Below are 12,336 nucleotides of genomic sequence, written 5' to 3'. Positions count from 1 at the left end.
TCTATGGAAATATATTCATGAAAATATGTAGAGAGGGGGGGAAAACCCTCTGTTTTCCACATTAGATCAATATATTGTTCAATGCAAGCTATGTTGGTCTATGTTGAGTAGGAGAATGCTATTTTTAATTGGTTCCATATGATTAAATATAACCCTTCTAAATAGTATCAGTCACTATAGTCAGCAGTTAAAAGCCTATTACTTAGACCAACTTCATTAAGGTTTTTAGCCTATGGAAATTCTTTGTCTATTAGCTCTTAATACAGCTAGAAATTGTCTTTTACTATAAAACAAGTAGGATTTTTGTTTCCTTTTTGGTTAGGATACCATGGATTTAAGACACAATGTCATTTCAGACAACCAGGAAGGATTTTAAATGATTATGCCTTCACCACTATTATTTTACTGTGTATTTCATACATCACTATGTCAATATGATAAAATCCAATTTGTTTTAATAATAGATTGGAATGTTTCCCTAGATTTATTGCTGAGAGTACTCTTTTTGTCTTCTTCATTTAAGCTACTGGTAGTAGTCTCCTAAGAACCTGCTATGGTGCAAATTCAATTAACACTTCTATTTAGATTGTGATGTTAGTGAATTACATGTAAAACTAGTTCTCTAGTTTTGACTACCCCGTTTGGTCATCCTTCCCAGGAAAACCTATTATTCATACACGTGAGATGAGAGAGCAGATATTGCTTTTCAGTCGCTGCATTTGTCAAAGGGAAAGTTCTCCCTCCTGAAGTTCAATTTGACCTGTATTATTGGCTGTTTGCAATTTCTTTAAAATTAAATTATTTTTAAGTGCTCAAGTCAGACCATTGGAATTCAATTTAGTGCTGTTTCTGTGCTTTTTATTCTACAATTAAATATTTAGAAATAAATGGATATGTATTATTGGATGGTTATATTGTGAACTACAAAGATTGATGTAAGATTCCAGCCTGAAGACGATGAGTGGGACCTTTTCGAAACATCACTAGGAGTCTATCAATCTTACATGGGAAAAGACCCAAATATGTCAAGACCTACACAGACACAAACAGACACACAGACACAGACAAAATGCAAGTTCCAGGTGTATTTATAAATAAAGAGGCAACAGCCATTGCGATCTCTGGAATGTTTAAAATTATTTAAAACTACTAAAATTACTTAGCTTTCGTTAGTCATCTACTAACTTTGTCAGAGCATTAAAATCCCCATCGAAGACATAGTTGATCTTATACAATGCTGCCCAATTTCCTTATTGCCCATGTCACAGGCTCACACCATTCCTTCCCTCCTGTAATTAGCTTTTTGTTGCTAGTTTAGTCATGCTAACAGGTGAAGTTACTGTTGTTTCTTTCTCTTTTGCGTATTTCCTTTCTCCCCCCAGGGGTAGAGTAGGGCTATGAGGCATTACTTTGGGGGTACTAATCACTACTTTCTCCGCCTTGTTGTTATTCCTCCCCTCCCTAGGTACACAGAGGAGACAATATGCATACTTTTTATTTTTGTATTTTATATTATGAACTAATAAAAGACTAATAATAATAATAGAATATGTTAAATATGTTAAAATATCCTTCTAGATATTTTTATTTTTATTTTTACTGATATATAGATTTAAAAGAATGAAAAAAATAGTCAAATGATGAAAGCAAAATAAACAATAAAATACAGGTGGATATCAAAAAAGTCTTGAGGAATCCATCAAATCTAAGATAACATATTAACAATTTATTCTAATACACTATTAATAAGATAAAATGCTATAGACATTTTATACCCAAGTTTTAGTCAAAACATGTCTCTGTTAAGCTGTACAAATATTTGATTAGCAAATTGAAATTGATAAGAAGAAAAAAATAAAAGTTATAAATAATACATTGGAGAAATAAAGTAAATGATATGTAAGCAAAATGTCAGATTAAAATAGGAACTTCAAGAATGTGGCACAATTCCATGTATAAAATAGCAACCTGGAAATTGTTTCCAAATACGGTTATATTGAATTGCACCTATCCTGCTATGTTGGGGAGGAAGAATATGCTCGGCAGGAAGAATATAGGATAGACAAGACTTTTCCAGAGTTGTTCCCTCCCCATTAAACACTCTACCTTCCCAGAGATGAGTAGCTCAGAGTTTGCTTAGCTTTTGGAAAATCTTGAAGAACTGGTTGTTTTTCTGAGGATGAGTGCTGGAAGAGTAATTAAACCTAAACTGTTGGTATTGGCAGCCACTTTATGTTTTAGTTGGTTGTAAAATGTGGCTTTTTATGATATTCAGTATTTATATTGTATTTTTTCAATCTTCATCAGCCACCCAGAGTCACATCTGTAAGATGAGAATATATTATTTAAACTGATTTAAATAAACACATAAAACAATATTTTACGGTTTAAAACATAAGTACTTTTTTTAAAAAGTGGAAATATGATCTTACCTTGCCTGCTACTTTATTCTAGCCAACAGAACTTAAGAACATTTCTAGAGGGAATCAAAACAATATACCCTCCTATGGAGACTAATTTGAATGTCTGGATCTCCCTTCTCCACTCCTATTCAACTCTTTCCATATAAAAATTACACTTTCCAAATTATAGATCTCCATTATTTCCCTTGCCTTCCATCATCATTCTTTACTTTTGCTTGCTGAAAAGATCTAAGAATCCTAAAAGCTTACTCATTTTTGCAGTTTTTCAACTAACCTCTAAAAAAGTATTGGCCTAAAATACTTATGGTTCTTATGTTCTTATGGTTAACTCAGCTTGCTTTTAAAAATAAAAATAGGAATGTTTATGTTCCACGGATGTCCTAATCATCATATTTCCTGGACATAAATTTGGAGATCTGTGATCAGATTTCCCAACATATTTTTAAAGAGTGAAGGCATGGGGAATAAGGGGCAAACTATGTACACCTATCTTCTTTATTATATGTTAGTCTGGTTCTTGCTGAGCCCATCAGCTTTTTATATAACAGTACAGGCCTGTTTCTTCCCACACTCCACAGAAGTCCTGCTGACAGAGACTGACTCCCTTTAGAAACAGCCCACATGCTTGGTACATTGGGGGAAAAAACCTCTTGAGTAAACACATTCCAGACCCAGTTTGATCTAACAATATACCAGTAGTTGCTGAAAACATGGTGAAGTTTAGTCCATCTCATTTAGCAAGCCCGCTCTATTGTGGTAAACCATGTTCCCTTCATAATGGAGATAGGGTGAGGCATATTATTACACCATGTGCTAAGAGCCACATAAAACTGGAGTTCTGTCACTCCTTTACCCACTTTTTTTATTAGAATTTCTTGCTGGCAGTGGACTAAACTCATCTGGATGCAATTGACAATATTAGCTCTTTTTCACATAACCTTTTTCACCATGCAATTGAACTCCTATCATTTTCAGCTGGGTCAACAGACAGAGAAATCTCACTTTGTAGACTATTAATGGTGGAAGTAACCCTGTTGTGTCTTCAAATTCATTCTTTTGAGTATTTTGATACTTGTTACGGAATGAATAAATGTTTAAAGTAGTGAGAGGGATAGAAGTTCAACTGCCCAATATTTTAGCAATCTGAAGAAAGGGAAAATATGCTTTAAAATATTTGTTCCTTTTATTCCTGATGGTATTTTTCATCTGGAATCTTTAAAAGATTTTTCATCTGCACTGTCTTTGTAATTCATCACCTCAAGCCTCAAGCATTGCAATGCTCTCTACGTGGGGCTACATGGTCTCTACATGGAGGAGGGCAACTTTTTAAATAAAAATTTATTTATTGATTTTTAGATATTAAAAAAAATATAGTTCATGATTGTCATTTACAGATCATAGTCCATTCTATTGTATTCCTCATTAATACATCTATATACAATATATTTTATTCCAAAAGATATAGTAGGTATGGTAAGCAAAATAAATAAGTAATAGATAATTGTACTTACAGGTATATAAAAATATCACTGGATAGATATAACAAGTAGGTACAGAAGTGGATATGTGAAAAGCTATTACTACTTATTCATTTAATTTTGTATTCCCTTACACCTTGTCTATATCATGTATATGTATTCATCTATTTTATGAACACCACTACATTGTGTCATATTACTCTATTTCTTTCCTCAATCCATTTATACCAATTGTTCCATATCTCATCAAATTCTTTGCTATTTGTTCCCTTAATTTACATGGTCATTTTGTCTATTTCTGCACATTTGTAAATCTTGTCTATGATGTTTGTTTGTTTGTTTGTTTATTTAATTAATTAATTGGATTTGTATACTGCCCCTCTCCAAGGACTCGGGGAGGCTCACAGTATATACAGAAACAATAATAAACAATCCAATTAATAATACATTAAAAAACAATCCTAAAAATTCTACTTTAGAAAACTTCCATTAACTATTCATTCGACAATCATACTAAAAAATATTCATTGGTCAGGGGGAAGATCTAGAAACCCCAGGCCTAGCTCTTTTGGGAGGCAACGAGGGTGGGGGCAGTACGAATCTCCGGGGAGAGCTGATTCCAGAGGGCTGGGCCCCCCACTGAGAAGGCTCTTCTCCTAGGTCCCGCCAGACGACATTGTTTGGTCGATGGGACCTTAAGGAGACCAACTTTGGGGGCCCTCACCGGTCCCTGGGATTCGTGCGGCAGAAGGCGGTCTCAGAGATAGTCTGGTCCTATGCTATGCAGGGCTTTATAGGTCATAACTAACACTTTGAATTGTGTCCAGAAACAGTTCGGCAGCCAATGTAGTCCGCGGAGTGATGATGAGATATGGGCATGTCTTGGAAGGCCCAATATTGCTCGCACATCTGCATTTTGGACGATCTGAAGTTTGTGAACACTCTTCAAAGGTAGCCCCATGTAGAGAGCATTGCAGTAGTTGAACCTCGAGGTGATAAGGACATGAGTGACCATGAGCAAAGATTCCCTGCCCAAATAGGGCCGCAACTGGTGTACCAGGCAGACCTGGGCAAATGCCCCCCTTGCCACAGCTGAAAGATGGTGCTCTAAAGTTAGCTGTGGATCGAGGAGGAGGCCCAAGTTGTGAACTCTCTCTGAGGGGGTCAATAATCCCCCCCAGAGTAATGGATGGACAAATGGACGTGTCTTTGGGAGGCAGTATCCACAGCCACTCTGTCTTGTCTGGATTGAGTCTGAGCCTGTTGGCATCCATCCAGACTCTGACAGCCCTCGGACACTGGCACATTACTTCCACTGCTTCACTGAGTGGACATGGGGTGCAGCTGTACAGCTGAGTGTGATTTGATTTGATTTGATTTGATTTGATTTGATTTGATTTGATTTGATTTGATTTGATTTGATTTGATTTGATTTGATTTGATTTGATTTGATTTGATTTGATTTGATTTGATTTGATTTGATTTGATTTGATTTGATTTGATTTGATTTGATTTGATTTGATTTGATTTGATTTGATTTGATTTGATTTGATTTGATTTGATTTGATTTGATTTGATTTGATTTGATTTGATTTGATTTGATTTGAATGCCTCCCCTCTCCATGGACTTTTTCTGCAGTTCTAATTATCCTCTGAAGTCTGTGTCTGTCTTGTTGGGTTGATGGACCAAACCAGACAGTTATAGACTATTATCTATCGATCTATTGATCGATCTATTTTATTTTTTTTATACCATCCTTCTCCTTAGACTCAGGGCGACTTACAACATGTTCGCAATAGCACTTTTTAACAGAGCCAGCATATTGCCCCAAAATCCGGATCCTCAGTGATGAGATTTGAGCCGCTGACCTGCAGATTTAGCAGTCAGCTTTAGTGGCCTGCAGTATAGTACTCTACCTGCTGCACCACCTCACAGTTAATATATAATTAATATATTAATATATAATAATATTATGTTATTTATGTATAATATACATTTTATTTATATAAAGAGTGGATTTTATTATTATTCAGGGGATAGGGTAGATAAGAAATTATTATCCAAGTAGCAGGAACTGCCAAGTGAGTAGAAGTTCAATACAGCATAACATCACACACACACATCTCAAAATGATAGTTTATGATGATCTTAAGCCTACTAAATAAATTTTAAAGAAGTTACATCCTTGCTGCTCTCTGAGCTTTGTTGTTTTCTTGCAGATGGTTCATTACCCAAACTAGGTCACACCATTAGTGCTAAATGTGTATGGAGATTCTCAGTCATCCAAATAAAGCAATGTTGTCATTGCATACATTGCAGGAATACTGGAAAAGCTCAGGAATATCTTAAGTTTACACAGCATAAGTGCACCAAACTCAAGAATACACTAAGACAGAAGCTTGTCCAACTCAAGGATAAAATACAAAGACACAAGCTGAGCAACATAGTATAGACAATGCAAGTGCAAGTGAGCCAAGTGCAGATCTGTATATTGGGGAAACAAAGCAACTACTTCATAAACACATGGCACAATATAGAACAAACCCATCAGGAAAAGATTCAGCAGCCCATCTGCATTTAATAGGCAAAGACCTCACTTTTGAAGACAGCAAAGTTCATATTTTGGACAGAGAGGACCTTTGATTTGAAAGAGGGGTCAAAGAGGCCATCTATGTCAAAATTGAAGAGCCCTCTCTCAACAGAGAGGGAGGGATATAGTATCATCTACCTCCAGCCTACAACACAGTCCTTTCAGCAGTTCCAGGAAGGCTCCACCATCCATTCGCACTATTCAGGCGACCCTGAGGACACAGAGAAAAACCTCCAGGTGGCCTCAACAACTCTCAAAAAGAATGCAAATGATCTGCTTTCTTCAAAGAGTATAAATCCTCCCATTTCCCACCATCCAGTCAGAGCTGAAGAAGCTTCTTGGATAAGAAGTAAAATATGTTCAAAGAAAAACAAGAAAGTCCAGTTGCATCTTGAAAAAGCAGCTTTGGAATATCATCAGTACTAGTAAGGAGTGGAGTTTGCCCTCAGTTTATATTTCAGTGACTTTCCCTGTCAATATTGGTAGGGTGGTCTTGGAGATTCTTTGGTTGGACTGCTTTGGGTTATCTTGTTTGGCAGTTCCTTGATTTGTATTGTTTACTTGATTGTTGGTCTGATGTTAATCAGATAATTTATGATCACCTGGGTGCTGATTGACTTTTTTCTTTTGCATAGTCTATAGATATTTCTTATATCTATGTATCTATTGATGGCTAATTTGTCAGAGTGCAAAAGAAACTCCCTAGTACTGATGATGTTACTTAGTTTGGGTAATGAAACATCTGCAAGAAAACAGCCAAAATCAGAGAGCACCAGAGATCCCTCATTCTATCCTGAGGGGTGGAGAGGGGCGGCATACAAATCCAATAAATTATTATTAATTATTATTATTATCCTGAACTACGTATATTTTCCTTTATTGGTACATGCATTCCTCTCTCCTCTTTCAAATGGGTTCTATACAAAACAACACTTTTCTTTACCTGAACCTTTTTTCCCTTAGATATTTAGCAGTCATGTCACCTCTTCATATTTAAGAGAATGTAACTAATTTTTGAGCAGATCAGTCTAGTAGCTGGGGTGAGTTTTACTCTATTATACATAAAGCAAGCTGCAGGTTGAACAAAATGATATGTTGGTTATCATTTAATAGCAATATTTTCATGGGGTGGGTGTGTGCAACAAATTTGAGAAAGTGGTGATAATCATTAAAAAGGTTTCATTTCAAAGTATAGTCCAGTCAGATAGCTTAGAAAATTCTCATTTTCCAAGGCTATGCTACAGCAGAAACTGTTGGAAGGAAAACTAGGTGTCACCATTTGCAGAACACACAATGATGAAGAGCCCTTAAAAATGTCTTTAAGGATTACTGCTGAGGCAGCTGCACAAATGCACAACACATAACACGTACAATTTTTACATTTAATAATCCAGCAGAGCATTGTATTGTAACAAAATAAAATACATGTTTTCAAAGCTCATAAATCTCCCAAAGTGGACACACACCATTTTTTTTAAAAGATAAAATGAATAGAAACCTGAGTGGGTATGGTTCCATGGAGAGGGATACTTCTAGCATTGAAAAACAAACTAACTGGAAAATGGAAATGCCATGACTGCCATTATCACAAGACAATTTATTTAAACTTACAATAAAAATAGAAGAAAGGAGCACCTATTCTTGAACACTCCATATGATTATTTTGTAAAACAATTCTTTAAATCTGACTTAGGTACCCTGGTATTTTCTAGATATTCTGTTGTTTGCTCCTAAGAGCTCATAGACTGATCTCATAGGTAGATCATGAGAGTTGTGTAATAAACATGTAAAAAATTCAAAATTCCCTACTCTTCTATAGAACAATTTTTTATTGGCCAAATGGGATTGAAAAAACAAGGAATTTGTCTAGGTGTATATTTATTTTATTTTATTTATTTATTTATTTATTGGATTTGTATGCCACCCCTCTCCGTGGACTCGTTCTCAGCGTACATAATAAAAAAAGGTATGTTCATCAAGAATCCTAAGGTGATAATAGTCAGGGTACAAATAAGCCATCGCATCATATTAGGAACCACTCAATATAAATCATAAGGATACAAGCAAGAAAGTTACAGTCATACAGTCATTAATGGAAGAAATGGGTGATGGGCATGATTAGAAGATTAATAGTAGTGCAGATTCAGTAAATAGTTTGACAATGTTGAGGGAATTATTGGTTTAGTGGAGTGATGGTGTTCAGGAAAAGACTGTTCTGGTGGCTAATTTTTCTGGTGTGCAGTGCTCTGTAGCATGGTTTTGAGGGTAGGAGTTGAAGCAGTTTGTGTTCATGTTGTGAGAGGGTCTGTAAATATTTTCACAGCCACATTTTTGACTTGTGCAGTATACAGTTCCTCAACGGAAAGCAGGTTGGCAGCATTTTTTCTGCAGTTCTGATTATCCTCTGAAGTCTGTGTCAGTCTTGTTGGGTTGCAGAACCAAATCAGACAGTTATAGAGGTGCAGATGATGTATCAATAATTCCTCTGTAGAACTGAATCAGTCCTTTGTTTTATGATCATACCAATCCTTTGTTTTATGATCAAAATGTAAATGAAAGATTGTAGACACATGCTTCAACTGGTATACCACAACTTTAGACACACTATGGGCTGCATTGGTTTTTAAATATTATTGCCAAAGGAACACTCCAAAAATGTGTTTACATTTCTACAGGGAAAAGATAAACAATGAAAAAATAAACATTAATAATTTAGGCCCACTTCTATAAAATTTATACATGTAATTCATCTTCTCCGTTAAGATCTTTTTCTGTAAAATCGATTAAGACTTTAATTTTAAAAGTTAATTAATTCCTTCATTTTGAGTCCTTGTTGTTTAATTAATGCGGAATAAAATCTTTTCTCCCCATGCCATAGATGTTCCACTCAGCAGGAAAAAAATTACCACCAGCAGCTCACATTGTGTTCAAAAGCAGTCTCGTTGGTTGAGTATTGATTACTGTCTGGGGGAATCACAATACATGTTACAGGACTTTTTGATACTCAGACTGAGAATTCCAGAACAAGGAAATCAGGTACAAAGAACATTCATAAGGCTGACCAGTCTCTTACTGCCTCACTGCCTATTTTATCTCACAGGGTTATTTTGTAGGAAAATGAAATGAATATGTGCTGTACCTGTTATCTTGAGCTTTAGGAGGAAAGGAGGAATATAAATTATGAAGGCTACATAAATAAGATTGAGATTAGACAGCTCATAGATGACACTGATGAAAGATTTTATGTGGAAATACTGTAGGAACTAAAGATTATAAGCAGACAAAAAAAGATACATGCCTGAGGTGAATTAATAATGCGACTTACAAAATGATACAATAACAGAAATATCAGTCTGGACGCTTTTTGAGAAGAAAAAGATCTCCTCCTCCTTCCTCACTCCCCAATAAAGAGAATGACTAAAGCAGTAGCAGAGAATAAGGATAACATTCTCATAACCTGACACACTGAAAAATATAATTGCTGACATCTTGGGGGAAAAAAGCTTGTAGGATAAAAATAGCTCAATGAAATATTTGTGACTTGATCTAACAGGATGTAACAAAGACAGAACAATTATAATAATTATAATTCATTATAGAAAAAAATTAAGAAAACCTAAAAAGATGCAAGCACTTAAATCTTCTTGACTAAGACTCACTGTGGCAGGAAAATGGATAGATTACATAAGATAAACTATCTGTTTAAAGCAGCAGCACTTTTAGATGAAAGATTGGCAACTGTATGTGTGTGTAGCTACAGTGTGTAAATTAGATACAATAAATAGTACGATGGAAATCAGAAATCAGAAAAGGACTATGTAAGAAGCTGTGTCACCTATGCAACCAGGAAACATCAGCCAGGAAAACTGCCTGGACTGCTACAGCAAGTGGTCAACCCCAGCAAGCTCTGGGATATCACCAAAGACTTCATTGTGCATCTTCCAAACAGCAATGGAAACACGGTGACTTGGACAGTTATTAACTTGTTTTCCAAGCAAGCCCACTTCATCACTTGCTCAGTCATAGTTTCGGCCAGGAAACTAGCAAAACTGTTCCTCAAGCACATTTACTACCTACATGGCATCCCAAAAAGAGTCATCTCTGACAAAGGCATGCCGTTCTGGAGAGAGTTCCTATGAGCAATTGGATTCAATCTAGCCAATCAGCTCGGCTTTCCATTTGAGTACAAATGGAGAAAAAGATGGGAGAACACCAAGAAAGCACTAGCTGAATTGGCAAAAGCTTATAAGTAGCAAGCAAATAAGCACTGATCGCTCCAACCCCCACCCCCCTTCCTTGTGGAAGATAAAGTTTTCTTGTCCACAAAATACATCTGATTGAGAATGCCCAGGAAAAAGCTAGGGGCTAAATTTGGGAGCCTGTTACCAATAGTTAAAATTATCAATATAGTCATTGCAGCTGGCATTGCCTAGAATATTAGAGACAATTCACCTGGTATTTCATTGCATTTAATTTCATTTAAAACCAGTGATTGGGTTAAATATAAGGTCACAAGCCCAACCACCACCTCCCCCTGTAGAAATACAGTGAGAGACACAATTAGACTCCAAAATGTTTAGGGCTCAATTACAATATCTAATCCATTGGAGGTGGTACCCTTTGTCCAAAGCTACTTGGGTGAAAAGTTGGAATGTAAAAGCTGACAAGCTAGTTAAACAATTCCACAATAAATACCCAGACAAAGCAAAGGGTCTCCCAAGGGAAAAGGTGGTTAAGAATGCTGTTTTAACCCTTTATTTTATTATCTTTCTTTCCTTATAGGAGATGGCATTTTTCCTGAGGGATGCTGCCTGTCATGCCAAAGCCTTTTTAATTGGGGGGGTCTTTGGTCTGTCACACTTTATGCTATTTTAAAATGTATTCTTAGCTGTGAGATTTGGGAGGGACATTTGAATGAGGGATGTGTTCATGTAGCCATAACAAATTCCTTCTAGATGGTCAAGATCACCCTTGTCTTTGCACTTCAGCACCAGCACAGAAGGAGATGGGAGTTGCTGCCAAATTGGCAGATGAAGATTAGTCAATGTGATGGACTTGGGGATATGGGGACAACTTTCAACTGGGTGCAGAAACCCCTGGGATTTCAGATTCGGGTTTCCCCCAGATGTACCCTTGTGGCTCTACTAATAAATTGGAACTTTAAGGAATACTTTGCCTCGGACTCTGATTTAGTTTTGGATGTTATTTGGAATGAAAATCATTCATAGTTGTAGAGAGTTTGCTAGCTATAAAATCAATACGCAAAACCCAAAAACTATTGCAAAATGCTTAATGCAAGAATTTAATTTGTTTCAAAAAAAAATTTGATTGTCAGTTGCTCAGTGAATTATCTTGGTCTACATTTGACAGGTAATAATCATATATTATTTCAAGATAATTATGTCAAATTAGGTAGGAAATCAAGAGATCTTGAAAAGTGGAGAAATCTAAAGTAATCTTGGTTAGGATTATGTAGTAGTACCTAGCATAAATTATCTGTTGCAAATGGCACTAATTATAATTTTAGATGAAACATTATGGCAAGACACTGTCAGCAAAAATCATGTGAAATGGTAAAAGACCCAGAATTAATTTTTTAAAAATAACAAGATTTCTAATTTAAATTGTATCATAAAACAAGTTGGTTGAAACAGATAACAGAGCAGATAAAATTCCTCAGTAGTAGAATGTCAATAATGGAAAGTGCTGCTTTAGATACCGGTACTTATAGAAGAAAAGAAGATAAAAATGTAAAAGGATGTATTCATAGACATATTTGATAAAAGCATGGCATTTTACAAGGAAAAAATAAGTCCAACAATTTAACTGCAAGTTTCTCCTTTT

The 12,336-nt window shown here is 35.8% G+C and overlaps 1 long non-coding RNA gene across 2 annotated transcripts in view; it reads left to right on the top strand.

Moving 5' to 3' along the window:
* The window catches only part of LOC139157211 (uncharacterized), a 30,808-nt gene extending 19,167 nt beyond the window's left edge, over positions 1-11,641 (top strand). Inside the window, exons 4-5 of one of the 2 annotated variants that reach the window (XR_011557446.1) lie at positions 9,371-9,528; positions 11,448-11,641. This is a non-coding gene — a long non-coding RNA (uncharacterized lncRNA). Of the gene's footprint in view, positions 1-9,370; positions 9,529-11,274 lie in introns of both variants that reach the window. The other variant, XR_011557445.1, reaches the window with a different exon arrangement.
* Positions 11,642-12,336: the final 695 nt, after the last annotated feature.

This window comes from Erythrolamprus reginae, chromosome 1 (assembly GCF_031021105.1).
Source record: "Erythrolamprus reginae isolate rEryReg1 chromosome 1, rEryReg1.hap1, whole genome shotgun sequence".
NCBI classification, from domain to species: Eukaryota; Metazoa; Chordata; class Lepidosauria; order Squamata; family Dipsadidae; genus Erythrolamprus; species Erythrolamprus reginae.
This window is presented reverse-complemented; position numbering and strand designations above follow the sequence as displayed.